We start from the raw sequence: 12673 nt of genomic DNA, 5'->3' as shown, positions 1-12673 counted from the left end.
TGCAGGGAGGCCTATGAAGGTGATGTATTTCTGGCCAACCCACCTGTGGATATTAATCTTATCTTTAAGGGTGGCATGTGGTTCAGAGATCGACGTATCTACGTCCCGGAGGTCGTCCGTCTGCAGATCCTCAAGTTGGTACATGACTCCAAGTTGGCTGGTCACAGGGGGGTACAGAAGACACAAGAGTTCCTGAGCCGATTCTTCTGGTGGCCAACTTGCTTGAAGGATACCAAGGACTATGTTCTCTCTTGCGAGGTATGTGCCCGTTACAAAACTCCTAATGTGGCACCTACAGGTCTTCTATAACCATTACCTGTTCCGTCCCGCCCTTGGGGGTCTATATCAATGGACTTTATTGTGGAGCTGCCTACATCGGGGGGCAGGAATACAATCATGGTGGTAGTTGATCACCTGACTAAGGCTGTTCATTTTGTTCCATGCACCGGCCTCCCCTCTGCTAAAGATGCAGTGAACTTGGTTATACAGAATGTCTTTCGGTTGCATGGGGTGCCGGATGAGATCATCTCTGACCGTGGAGTACAGTTCACTTCAAGATTCTTGATGGGGTTTTGCTCTGCACTCAATATTAATGTCTGTCTCTCTTCTTCTTACCATCCCCAGACAAATGGTGAGACTGAGCGTACCAACCAGACGCTGGAACAATATCTAAGATGCTATGTCAGCCATCTCCAGGATGATTGGTTGGAGTTGTTGCCGTTAGCCGAATTTTGATATAATAATTCTCAGTGCGCCTCCACTAAATTTACACCTTTCTTTGCCAATCTGGGTTATCATCCGTGTATTTTACCTAGGTCTCCAATTAATTCTCCGGTTCCAGCAGTGGAGGAAAGGCTGACTGCGATGAGACAAAATCTGGAGGTTCTGAAGGAATCCCTGACCAGGGCTCAAGAACGTTATAAGAGATCGGCTGATAGATTCCGTAAACCTGCACCCATGTTCAAGGTAGGAGATTCCGTGTGGTTAGCAACTAAGAATCTGAAGTTAAATGTTCCTTCACAAAAGCTTGGACAGAAATTCATTGGTCCTTTCAAGATCAACGGTATTGTGAGCTCTGTGGCCTGCCGGCTGAAGCTACCTAGGACAATGAAGGTACACCCAGTTTTTCATGTATCTTTACTAAAGCCTGTATCTCCTAATACCTTCCAGGGACGTGTTGTGCCACCTCCGCAGCCTGTGGTGATTGATGGGCAAGAACAATTCGTGGTGGAGGAAATTATTGATTCCAGGATTCGCAGGAATCCGCTCCAATATCTGATAAGATGGCAGGGATATCCCCCTGAGGAAGACTCTTGGGAACATGTGGAAAACATCAATGCCCAACAGAAGATTTCTCGTTTTCATCAGAGATTTCCTGAGAAACCAGGTCCAGGATCGTCCTGAGGCCGCTTCTAAGGATGGAGTAATGTCAGGACTCTGAACATTTTTTACCTTTTGTGCATTACTGCCCTTTTCCAACATGGCGTCTTTGGTCTCATGTGCACTTGTCTTCCTGCTATAAAACTCCACCCCAGCCTTCAGTCTGTGCTAGATTATTCTGCTTTGCATGGAGCTCCTGATTACTCCCTGGCCTTGCACCTGCACCTGCTCCTGTGAACCTGTGTTGGAGATCCTGCCACTCTGCTCTAAGTTCCTGCTGCATACACCAGTGTTCAGTAATCCTCCTTCATCTGCTGCTTGTGTTACTTCCATCTGCATTTGCTGGACATGTAAGTTGTTTCTGCTCTGCAATACCTGAGACTATTAACCAGGCCTCCCTGGTTGAGCTAAGATATGATTTGAACTGCCTAATAGCATATCTATCTGTGTCTGGACTAAGTCAAGGATCTATTCGTGTCAAGTTTCCTCAAGAATAACTGTGCTTCATAGACTTTTGGTTTGTTTGCATCTACCTCTGAAGTTTCCTATTGTCTGCTAAGCTGCGTTTATTATTTGCACCAAGTGTTGTGGACTTGAGTTTCTCTCTGCACCTGCTTGAATCACCGTGTGATAATATAAACTTTACCACTTATAAAACTGTGTCCTGTTGTCTTGTTCCACGCAAAGAGTCTCCTGAATTATCCCCTATAATTATTACACTATCCTAATGCCCAATACGTGACCTAACCTACACCCCATGCTTGTGTACATGCAGAATTGATAGTTAACTCTTTCCTGGCCTCCTACTTTCAAACTCCTGTCATGCCCAGACTTACACTAGCTGCATAACAATGACAAAAAGATCCAGCTCACCATCATAGCACACAGCATGGAGGGCGTCTATGCCTGGACACAATTAGTAGCAGTAAAATCCAGCTGCACAAACTTTTATTTAAATATATATTTTCTTTATTAGTGAATAATAGTAACCCAGTGAAAAAAAGTTAAAATTCCAAATTCATAGCAGTCATGATGACTAAGTGTGTTATACACCTGAAGTGCATAGATCTATACTATACCTTCCCCATGGATCCTGTAACAATGCTTTTCCTGTTACACTAACTGCGCCTATTCCAACCTTATCTTTAAGGAACAGGAATAACCAGATGTAACTAGCCGCTTGATAGATGGGTTTTAATAAAATTCTAAAACAGTCTCTCAAACTTACAATATCTTTCTCTTTGCCTCAGGGTGATTGATACATCAGGTGCCTTTAGTCATTGGTTGCTCGGTATGTGTGATGTCTGTCACTAGTTGTTCGATACACCGGGTGTTGTCTATCACTTATTGTTCGATACACCAGGTGCTGTCTGTCACCAGTTGTTTGATACACCGAGTGCTGTCACCAGTTGTTCGATACGCCGGGTGCTGTCTGTCACCAGTTGTTCGATACGCCGGGTGCTGTCTGCCACTAGTTGTTCGATACACCGGGTGCTGTCTGTCACCAGTTGTTCGATACATCGGGTGCTGTCTGTCACCAGTTGTTCGATACACCGGGTGCTGTCTATCATTAGTTGTTTGATACACCGGATGTTGTCTGTCGCCAGTTGTTCGATACACCGGGTGCTGTCTGTCACTAGCTGTTCGATACACTGGGTGCTGTCTGTCACCAGTTGTTCGATACACCGGGTGCTGTCTGTCACCAATTGTTCGATACACTGGGTGCTGTCTGTCACCAGTTGTTCGATACACGGGGTGCTGTCTGTCACCAGTTGTTCGATACACTGGGTGCTGTCTGTCACCAGTTGTTCGATACACTGGGTGCTGTCTGTCACCAGTTGTTCGATACACTGGGTGCTGTCTGTCACCAGTTGTTCGATACACCGGGTGCTGTCTGTCACCAGTTGTTCGATACACCGGGTGCTGTCTGTCACCAGTTGTTCGATACACTGGGTGCTGTCTGTCACCAGTTGTTTGATACACAGGATGCTGTCTATCATTAGTTGTTCGATACACCGAGTGCTGTCTGTTACCAGTTGTTCGATACACAAGATGCTGTCTATCATTAGTTGTTTGATACACAGGATGCTGTCTGTCATTAGTTTTTTGATACACAGGGTGCTGTCTATCATTAGTTGTTCGATACACAGGATGCTGTCTGTCATTAGTTGTTCGATACACCGGATGCTGTCTGTCACCAGTTGTTCGATACACTGGGTGCTGTCTGTCACCAGTTGTTTGATACACAGGATGCTGTCTATCATTAGTTGTTCGATACACCGAGTGCTGTCTGTTACCAGTTGTTCGATACACAAGATGCTGTCTATCATTAGTTGTTTGATACACAGGATGCTGTCTGTCATTAGTTTTTTGATACACAGGGTGCTGTCTATCATTAGTTGTTCGATACACAGGATGCTGTCTGCCATTAGTTGTTTGATACACCGAGTGTTGTCTTTTTTACTAGTTGTTCAATACACCAGGTGCATTTTTCCATTGATTGTTTCTGCAATACAAGAAACTTATAATCCGCTCTGGTACTAAAATCACTATCATCACTGCTTAGATCTTTGGTCATGGGACAGTTCACAACACAAAGACGATGTGCCTTGGTTCTCTTAGGCTTTTTTCACATTTCAGTCATTTCAGACGGGCGATGTGCAAATTTGGAGCAGTGTTTCAACGCGTCCGCTGCCCACTGTAAAGTCCCGGGGAGGAGCAGAGTTCCCTTGAACGTTTTTTTCGCAACGACGGGCCGCCTATTACTGACCCATCCAGTGCACGACGTATGGAATGTGTGTCCATACGTCGCGATGCGTCGATAATAGAAGTCTATGTGAAAAAAACGCATCCTGCAAGCATCTTTGCAGGATGCGTTTTTTCCACAGAGCAACGCATTGCGACGGCCCCTTCAAGACGGAAGTGTGAAAGAGGCCTTAGTCTGCTCCATCGGAATCGCAGGCAGCCTATCTCTTTCTCGTTGTTACAACAATGACATGAATGACCAGAGTAAGGGTATGTGCACACGTCAGGATTTCTTGCAGAAATTTCCTGAAGAAAACCGGAAATTTTCTGCAAGAAATCCGCATTTTTTTTTGCGTTTTTTTTCCCGTTTTTTTTGCGTTTTTTTTAGCATTTTGCAAGCGAAATTAGCTTGCAGAATGCTAAAGTTTTCCAAGCGATCTGTAGCATCGCTTGGAAAACTGACTGACAGGTTGGTCACACTTGTCAAACATAGTGTTTGACAAGTGTGACCAACTTTTTACTATAGATGCTGCCTAAGCAGCATCTATAGTAAAAGATAGAATGTTTAAAAATAATAAAAAAAATGGTTATACTTACCTGCAAACAGCCGATCTCCTCAGCGGTGTCCGTTTCTATAGATGGTGTGTGTGTGCAGGACCTTCGATGATGTCGCGGTCACATGAGCGGTCACGCGACCAATCACAAGACGGCGACGTCATTGCAGGTCCTTCACACAGAGCATCTTTAGGAACGGAAGCGGCAGCGTGCACCAATGAGAGGCGGAAGGACTCTGGGGCCATCAGAGGGTGAGTATATGACTATTTTTTATTTTAATTCTTTTTTTTTTTACCAATTATATGGTGCCCAGTCCGTGGAGGAGAGTCTCCTCTCCTCCACCCTGGGTACCAACCGCACATAATCTGCTTACTTCACGCATGGTGTGCACAGCCCCATGCGGAAAGTAAGCAGATCAATGCATTCCTAGGTGTGCGGAATCCCCGCAATTCCGCAAATTTAATGAACATGTTGCTTTTTTTTTTCCGCAATGCGATTTTTTTTTTGCGGAAAAAAATGCAACATTTGCACTAGAAATGCGGAATACACTATAAATAATAGGAGGCATATGTAAGCGTTTTTTTCGTGTTTTTATCACGTTTTTATAGCGAAAAAACGCGAAAAATACTGAACGTGTGCACATGGCCTTAAATTTCTCTTCCCACCCCTGACTGCAGACACAGCCAATATCTCACAACATCCTCCTCACCAGACTACAAACAGGAAATGCAGACCTCCTCCTCTCCACTGCAGACCTAAGCATTTCAGCTATACTGGGTGTTTGTCTTGCTGTTATGTGCATTACAGAGCGGCAAACACTGCCTCTGATCGGTGGTAAAATCATTGCTGCCAGTCAGACAGCTGTGAGTCTTCATAAGCCCGCAGCTGTGATCAGAGATAAAAAGTTTACCTCCGGTTACTGGCATGTGCTAATAGGGCTAATAACAATAACAGTGAGAGCAGGTGGTGGCTGATGGGAGATTTCATCAGCCACCACCTGCACTCTAAATAAATAATTGAAAAAAAAAAAGCAGCTTGGGATCATCTGTATTTTTGATAACCATTCAGACAAAATTGACAGCTGTGGCCTGCAACCCTCTGCTGTCAGCATTAGCAAGACTTCTTATCAAGAATAGAGGGGTCCCCATGACTTTTTAAAAATTATTTAAATAAATAAAAAGCGGTGTGGGGTCCCCCCCATTTTTGACAACCAGCTAAGCTAAAGCAGACAGCTGAGGGCTGGTATTCTCAGGCTGGCAAGGGGCCATGGATATTGTCGCCCCCAGCCTAAAATAGCAGCCCGCAGGCGCCCAGAAAAGACACATCTATTAGATGCGCCAATTCTGGTAATTTGCCACCTTTTTCCACTTGCCCTGCAAGGTTTCATATTTGTGGGAATTATGTCACCTTTGTATTGTCTGGTGACATCAAGCCCATGGCTTAGTAATGGAGAGGCATCTATAAGACGTCTATTCATTACTAATCCTATAGTTGTTATAGGTTAAATAAAGACACAGCCAGAATAAAGTCCTTTACTTAAATCAACACACTTTTACTTTTTTATTTAAAAATAGCAAACACAGTTACAATCACCTGATGTCCATTCCATTGAAGCCATGGTCTCCTGTAATAAAACAAAAGTAAAAAACAACCATATCACTCACCTGTCCATTGTTCTGTGCCTTGCCGAAATCCATGTCTGGGGATAAACAGTCTTCATCCTGGAAATTGCCAAGATGCAACCGTCCCTGCTGAGAACCACTGATGACTGAGCTGCTGGGAACTCAGCCTCAGTGACTAGTGGTAACATCATCAAGGTGAGATTACTGTTAGCACAGTGAGAAAAAGTCTCATGGTGCAGCACCGAGCTCTGAGAGTTTACCGGGAGAAATGAGAACCCAAACTTTTTTTAACTGTTCGGCAGTCCCGAACATCCAACGTTCACCCATCTTTATTTGAGAGCCCTCACAGGATATGGGAAGGTTGAGCACTGTTATATAAAACCCCTTTAAGGCCCAAGCCCCAAGTTAGTAAGGTCAAATGTAATCTCCCAGTTGAGCTACTATAATGTCTAATGATTGGTAATCTAAAGCTGCCAATATATGTAAGACACAAATTGTCTAAAATGGCTAACATGGTCTATTTTGTCCATCATTTGAAGACTACAGTGCATACAATGATTGGTTTTTCAGTTAAAGAAAATGTAGGAACAGCTAAAACTGCTGTACAGTGTCAGGCCCGGACCATACAACATCCCATATCTCAGTCTTGATTGCCGTGAGTGTAAGATGAAGAGCGAGCGATATTTGTACTGTAGTTACAAAGGATGAGCAGGTTTAATCCTCCGTAACAATATTCTAGTGTGGTGAATTAACTTTCATTGTTAGCCAGAAGAGAGCAACAGTGATATATCTGTAATTATACTCTTACTAACACTTTGTATTCTGTGTGTTACTTGCAATCCTGGCTATTAGTGATGCAGCATTATGTATATCGTATACAGGTTTTTTACATACTATAATTATATAATATTTTCATAGTGTCCTCGTGAAGTCTTCTGTAATGGGACTGTAATGGGACTTTTAGAAGATTTGCAGTCACATGTCAGCAAAGAGACTCGAACTGTAAGGCAAACCTATAGAAAAAAAAAAACACCAGTGTTGCGTTTCCTTTCACCGATGTCCTCATATGCCTCACATACCGCTGTTGAACGATATCGGCTGAATATTAAGGATAGGAAGCATAAACATTTAGTGAAAGACTTCTCTGAATATAAAGAAAAAGCATATCCATCTTTGACAGAAGGAACAAACCCACCAACCGATATTTCGTTATCTGATCTTGAGTCCTCGGGCGTGGAAATGAGTTCTAAGTATCATTCAATAAGAACACACCAAAAACCTAGAGGATTTGAAAAGTGAGGAAATTAGAAAAGATGGCAGGGATAAGGAGAGGACAGGATCATGCAAAAATTTCATCCAGATATTCAAGCATCATCTTTGGTTCAGCTTCACATTCTACTTCTTCTTTTTTGGAAACCAAGGGTTTGGTCCCATACAAACTACGTGATCGTACCAACCTACAAGGCAACAAACAATAAAGATAGATAATGAGGACTCGAGTCATGTTAGGAGGGGAAATCAAATAATCAATTTGTCATTGTTACACACTATCTGACAGTCCTTTCATGAGAACAGATTTTTCTCTCATTTGTCTCCACAACTAAGTTTGATTGGTTTGAATGGATCAAGGATATTTGTTCACAAGGAAACCAAAATGGAAAAGATTCTTTGAGTACAATGATAGGCTGAAGTGTTAGCAATTGGACATATCTCCAGAAAATCTTCTGGATTTGATGTTCCTCATGGAACTATCAGAAGATTGGGGCAGGTCCTTTCTTGGATCTAAGACGTAAGAGCACAAGGATGTCCCCTACTGGTGACATGGGAAGTATTGTATTGACATCTTTCTCAAATTAGTCACATAGGAAATACAGAATATCAACCCCAGACACGAGCCTATCTGAACCAACTTGTGCTTTATGGAAAAAAGAGTACTTGATGGTCTAAACAGTAACATAAAGATAGTGCTGAAACCAACAGACAAAGGTGGGAACACAGTACAGTCATGGCCAAAAGTTTTGAGAATGAGACAAATATTAATTTTTCCAAAGTCTACTGCTTCATTTTTTCTAATGGCAATTTGCATATACTCCTGAATGTCAGAGTGATCAGCTTAACAGCAATTACTGTGCAGCGCCCCAGAGATCTGCACAAAAAAAGAAAAGAAGCCACTCAAACGAATGCACACCACAGGGAAAATAAATAACAATACTCAAAATATAACCACGGAAATTTTATTAACAAACAGCAACTTCAAAACCATAAAACATACTTAAAAACAATAATACATGAGAAACTTAGTCCACATAAACATATGAAATGTGAAATACAAATATATATAAAATAAACCTGCACACCCTTGTATATAATGGGAAACCCCACCATCTGGCTCATGGGCCTATATGCGCTAATATGGGCCAATTATAACCCCTATGGCGTGTATAACCCCAGAAAATCAGGGATAAGCACCAAAACAAGGGCAGCACCCCCTAATAATGCAATCACCGGGTCAGACCACCCAAATACAATGAATAAGGCAGCATTCTATACCAAAGGCCAGAGAAAACACAGCGGGGTATATGACCCAAACACAGCACAAGCCCATAATAGAGCAGCAAGGATTATACCATTACCCACATAGTCAGAGGAGGAGGAGGCACCACCGTCCCCAAGTGCAGGTCAGTGTGGACCAAGAGACACACAGCCCAACGCGTATCGCCCTATGAAGAAGGGCTTCGTCAGTGGAAGGTGCCGTTTGCATAAAGCGACCCGTATTAATAGGAACCATATGGCTCACCTGATGTGACTCCGGTGAGCTGAATCCCGGCAAAAACAGGAAGTGTGGCGCTGGCAGAGAAACGCCCCCAAGAGAAAGGAACATGGGGCCGACACACCCCCCAGCATGGGGAGGAAGTGCGCAGGCGCAGCCTGCCCGCAATAATAGACAGGGCTCCAGCGCGACCGGAAGTGCGGCAACTGAATGGGTATGCCCACACTAGTAATGGAGCCGGGACCAAGGCATGCCCCCAGCAAGAATGAGAATGAAGAGGCACGTCCCCCAGCAGGGGGAGATATAGTGCGCAGGGACCAAAAGCCCATACCAATGAGTAGGGCTCCAGCGCAAACCAAAGTGCAGCATCCAGATGGATATGTCCGCAGCAAAAAAATGGACCCAGGACAAATACGTACCCCAGGCATGAAATAGTTGTCAGCCAGAGATGCGCAGGCGCAGTACACCCAACAGGGAACGGCGATCGGCTGCAAATACCCAGTGTGAACTGCGCGTGCGCAACCGCAAAAAAAAGGAAAACAGACATATATTCCTAATGCCAAAATAGAAAAAACACCCCCATGAAGATAAGACGGGGAATAGGGACAAATCAAAATGTGCAAAGAGTCCTGCGTCTGAGTTCTGGTCCGCTGGTAGGCCCTGGAGATACTTCTGTGGGGATAATGCCGATCCCAGTCCAGGAGTACTGGATTTAACCGGGGGGGAGTGCAGCGCCCCAGAGATCTGGTCGTTGCAGTATGACACTCTGCCACTAAGGGGAGTGATGGTACGTCTGATGGCACTGAAGGAGTTCTCCTGACCAGGTATCACCAGAACACATTACACTTCACACACCGGCCACTAGGGGGAGAAAAAGGCTTTATTTATTGGGCCACTCCTCACACTGGTAAAACTAGGGGCTGGGGAGGAAGTTAGTCAGAAGCTGACTGGGTTGGATTCAGGCAACATCCCGTGGCAGGGGGTGTTGAGGGGAGAAGACACAGGGGGGTCCCTGTCAGGCGTGGGAACCTGGCAGGTGCCTAGCGAACAGAACATAACGTTACGGAGCCACGCCTGCACTACCTTGCAGCGGTATCCTAAGAAAGTGACATGAAGGGAAGGATATTGTGGAACAGTGTAAACGAGATCAAGCAAAAAGGAGTACCAGTAGGAGTCGTGCCGTGAGACCGAGGCAACATCCTACTGAGGCGTGTAGCCGGAACACCGCGGGAGTAACTGACTTCAGGCCTTACTTCGAACTCCGCAGAACAGTTAATTATAGGTTGGCTGTCTACCTTAAATTTCCTAAGCAGACATAGGGGGCAACATTGGGAGAGGGGCATCTCTAGGGTCCCGGAAGACCTCCAAGCCTTCCCGTCATACGGGTGCGTCCTAGCCAAAACATACTGGGGGACGAGAAACTAGTAACATATGGAACAAAAGAGAGAGAGAGAGCTGTAGAGAACGAACGAGAACAGCGGTTGTGAGGACTATTCCGAATGCTCAGCAGGGTAGGACTACAACACACAGGCGCTAGTGGAGGGCAACGATTTCCATCTGCGAGGGAAACTCTGGAAGTGCCCATCAGACCGGCCGGTCTCTGATAGCCCTGTTAAACGTGCTCTGGATTGAGGATCCTGAAGTCTTCAGTAAAGAGGTAAAGAGACTGCAACCTTGTGTCCTCGTTATTGCCTGCACCTTACACCATCGCTACCTATACCACTGGGAAGCCCTGGGGACATACTTCACCTGTGGGAAGGTATACCGTCCAGCTGCCATTCCATCACCCCAGCGGACCCCATAGCAGCGTCGGTCGACCTGACCGAACACCACAGGTGGCGTCACGAACCCCTGACAGACTGTACCACTACCTTCATTGGACGCCCCTTAGCAGGGTCGCGGACCGGGTCTAGCCACCGTGACAACCTCAGAACCGAACCAGAGAGGCCCGGTACCAAAACGCGTGGCCCTGTGTCTGGGGGCGATCCAACTTGGCGTCACGAACAGGATTGCACTTAAGCCTGAAGAATTGGGTCATGTGTGCCTTGGAACTGAGATTGAAACGTGTTGGACTGTGATCTATTGCAAAGACTGTGTATTGCTATCTGCCGTGAGATTCCCACCAAAACTGCCGCCATTGCCGCGCCACGAGGAGCGCAGGGGAGGAAGGAGGGCGTGCCATGGGAGGAGACTACCAAAGTGGCGCCAGAAGTGCTGACCGCCCCCTCCGATTACTGTTACGGGAGGACGATCGGCCCCAAAGCAGAGGAGAACCGCCCCCTGATTTGCAACGGTGGGAACCAAGACAAGAAGGAGCTCCACCCCCAGAAAATGGAGGAGCAGTGTGTGAGTGCCATCGCAGATCCCGGAGTGGGAATGACAACCAGCGGGTGCCTGAACGACGAAAGAGTGATCCTGGCCTGTCCCCGTCAGCCGGAGGAGGATCCGGACTCGAGTCTCCCGCGGCTGGAGGACTCGGGCTTCTTGGAACCGCGGGTGGAGGAGCCAGGTCAGCCTATCCCGAGCGAGGAGCTAGCCGATGTGAAGCAATGGAGATCGGAGCCGTCACTGAGGGTCGCACTGGGAGAACCGCGGTCCGAGCTGCAGCCGACTCCAGCGTCCTCATCAATGAAACCGATCGGCATTGGTGGAACCACATCAGACGGAGTGGAGCTGAAAAGCTGAGGAGGCTTTCGGAGAAAGATGGCCCAGTCTAGGTCCCCATCACCGGAGGATTATACTGGCATGCCGCCGCTGGAGAAGATCGAGCCCTGGGAGCTGTCCGCGGAGCCCCTGCTGCCTGCACCAGACCAGGTGGCCGCCCCTGAGGAACAGCGCGGAGCTGCCAGAGCCCCCAGCTGCGGGCGAGTTTGGTACCCTGGCCGATCGGGGATCGGTGTTCCGCCGACGCATGACCCGACCACCGGCGCAGTCGGTGGAGTTCCGGAGTCCGCATCATTCGACCCGGAAACGCTTGAGTGGGACATGGGCTCCTTCCCCTGGGGGGATTATCGGAAGCACCTCATAGCTGAGCATGCCAGGGACGTGGAACGGGAGGCCCGCGGTGAGCTGCTGGATGGGTCATTACCGAAATGGGGAGTGGTGATCGTTTACCAGCCTGTTATGATCTGGTGGTTAGGACAAATAGTGGACTTGGTAGTTAGAGCACCAGAAAAGACCTGATAGCACATTAATACAGGACAAGCTCTGGGAAGTGAAACCTCTGCTGACAGCAATCCCTAATCCTATCACGCACACTAGAAATAGCCGTGGAGCACTCCTATCATGACCTAGGCGCCTCGTCACAGCCTCAGAACTAGCTAGCCCTAGAGATAGGAAAAATAAGCCTATCTTGCCTCAGAGAAAATTCCCCAAAGGAAAAGGCAGCCCCCCACATATATTGACTGTGAGTAAGATGAAATCACAAACACAGAGATGAAATAGATTTAGCAAAGAGAGGCCCGACTTACTAAACAGACAGAAGATAGAAAAGGTCACTTTGCAGTCAGCAAAAAACCCTACAAAAGCCACACAGAGAGTGCAGGGAAAAATACCTTCCGCACCGACTAACGGAGCGGAGGCGCCCCTCTGCGTCCCAGAG

General features: G+C 46.5%; 1 long non-coding RNA gene across 1 annotated transcript in view; it reads left to right on the top strand.

Annotated features, from left to right (window-relative positions):
- Window positions 1-1600: 1600 nt before the first annotated feature.
- Window positions 1601-12673, top strand: part of LOC138657062 (uncharacterized) — a 59052-nt gene continuing 47979 nt past the window's right edge. Inside the window, exon 1 of the long non-coding RNA XR_011317005.1 lies at window positions 1601-1730. This is a non-coding gene — a long non-coding RNA (uncharacterized lncRNA). The remainder of the gene's footprint in view (window positions 1731-12673) is intronic.

Source organism: Ranitomeya imitator, chromosome 1 (assembly GCF_032444005.1).
Source record: "Ranitomeya imitator isolate aRanImi1 chromosome 1, aRanImi1.pri, whole genome shotgun sequence".
Lineage (NCBI taxonomy): Eukaryota > Metazoa > Chordata > Amphibia > Anura > Dendrobatidae > Ranitomeya > Ranitomeya imitator.
The sequence above is the reverse complement of the archived record's forward strand: the minus strand, read 5'-3'. Positions and strand labels throughout refer to the sequence as shown.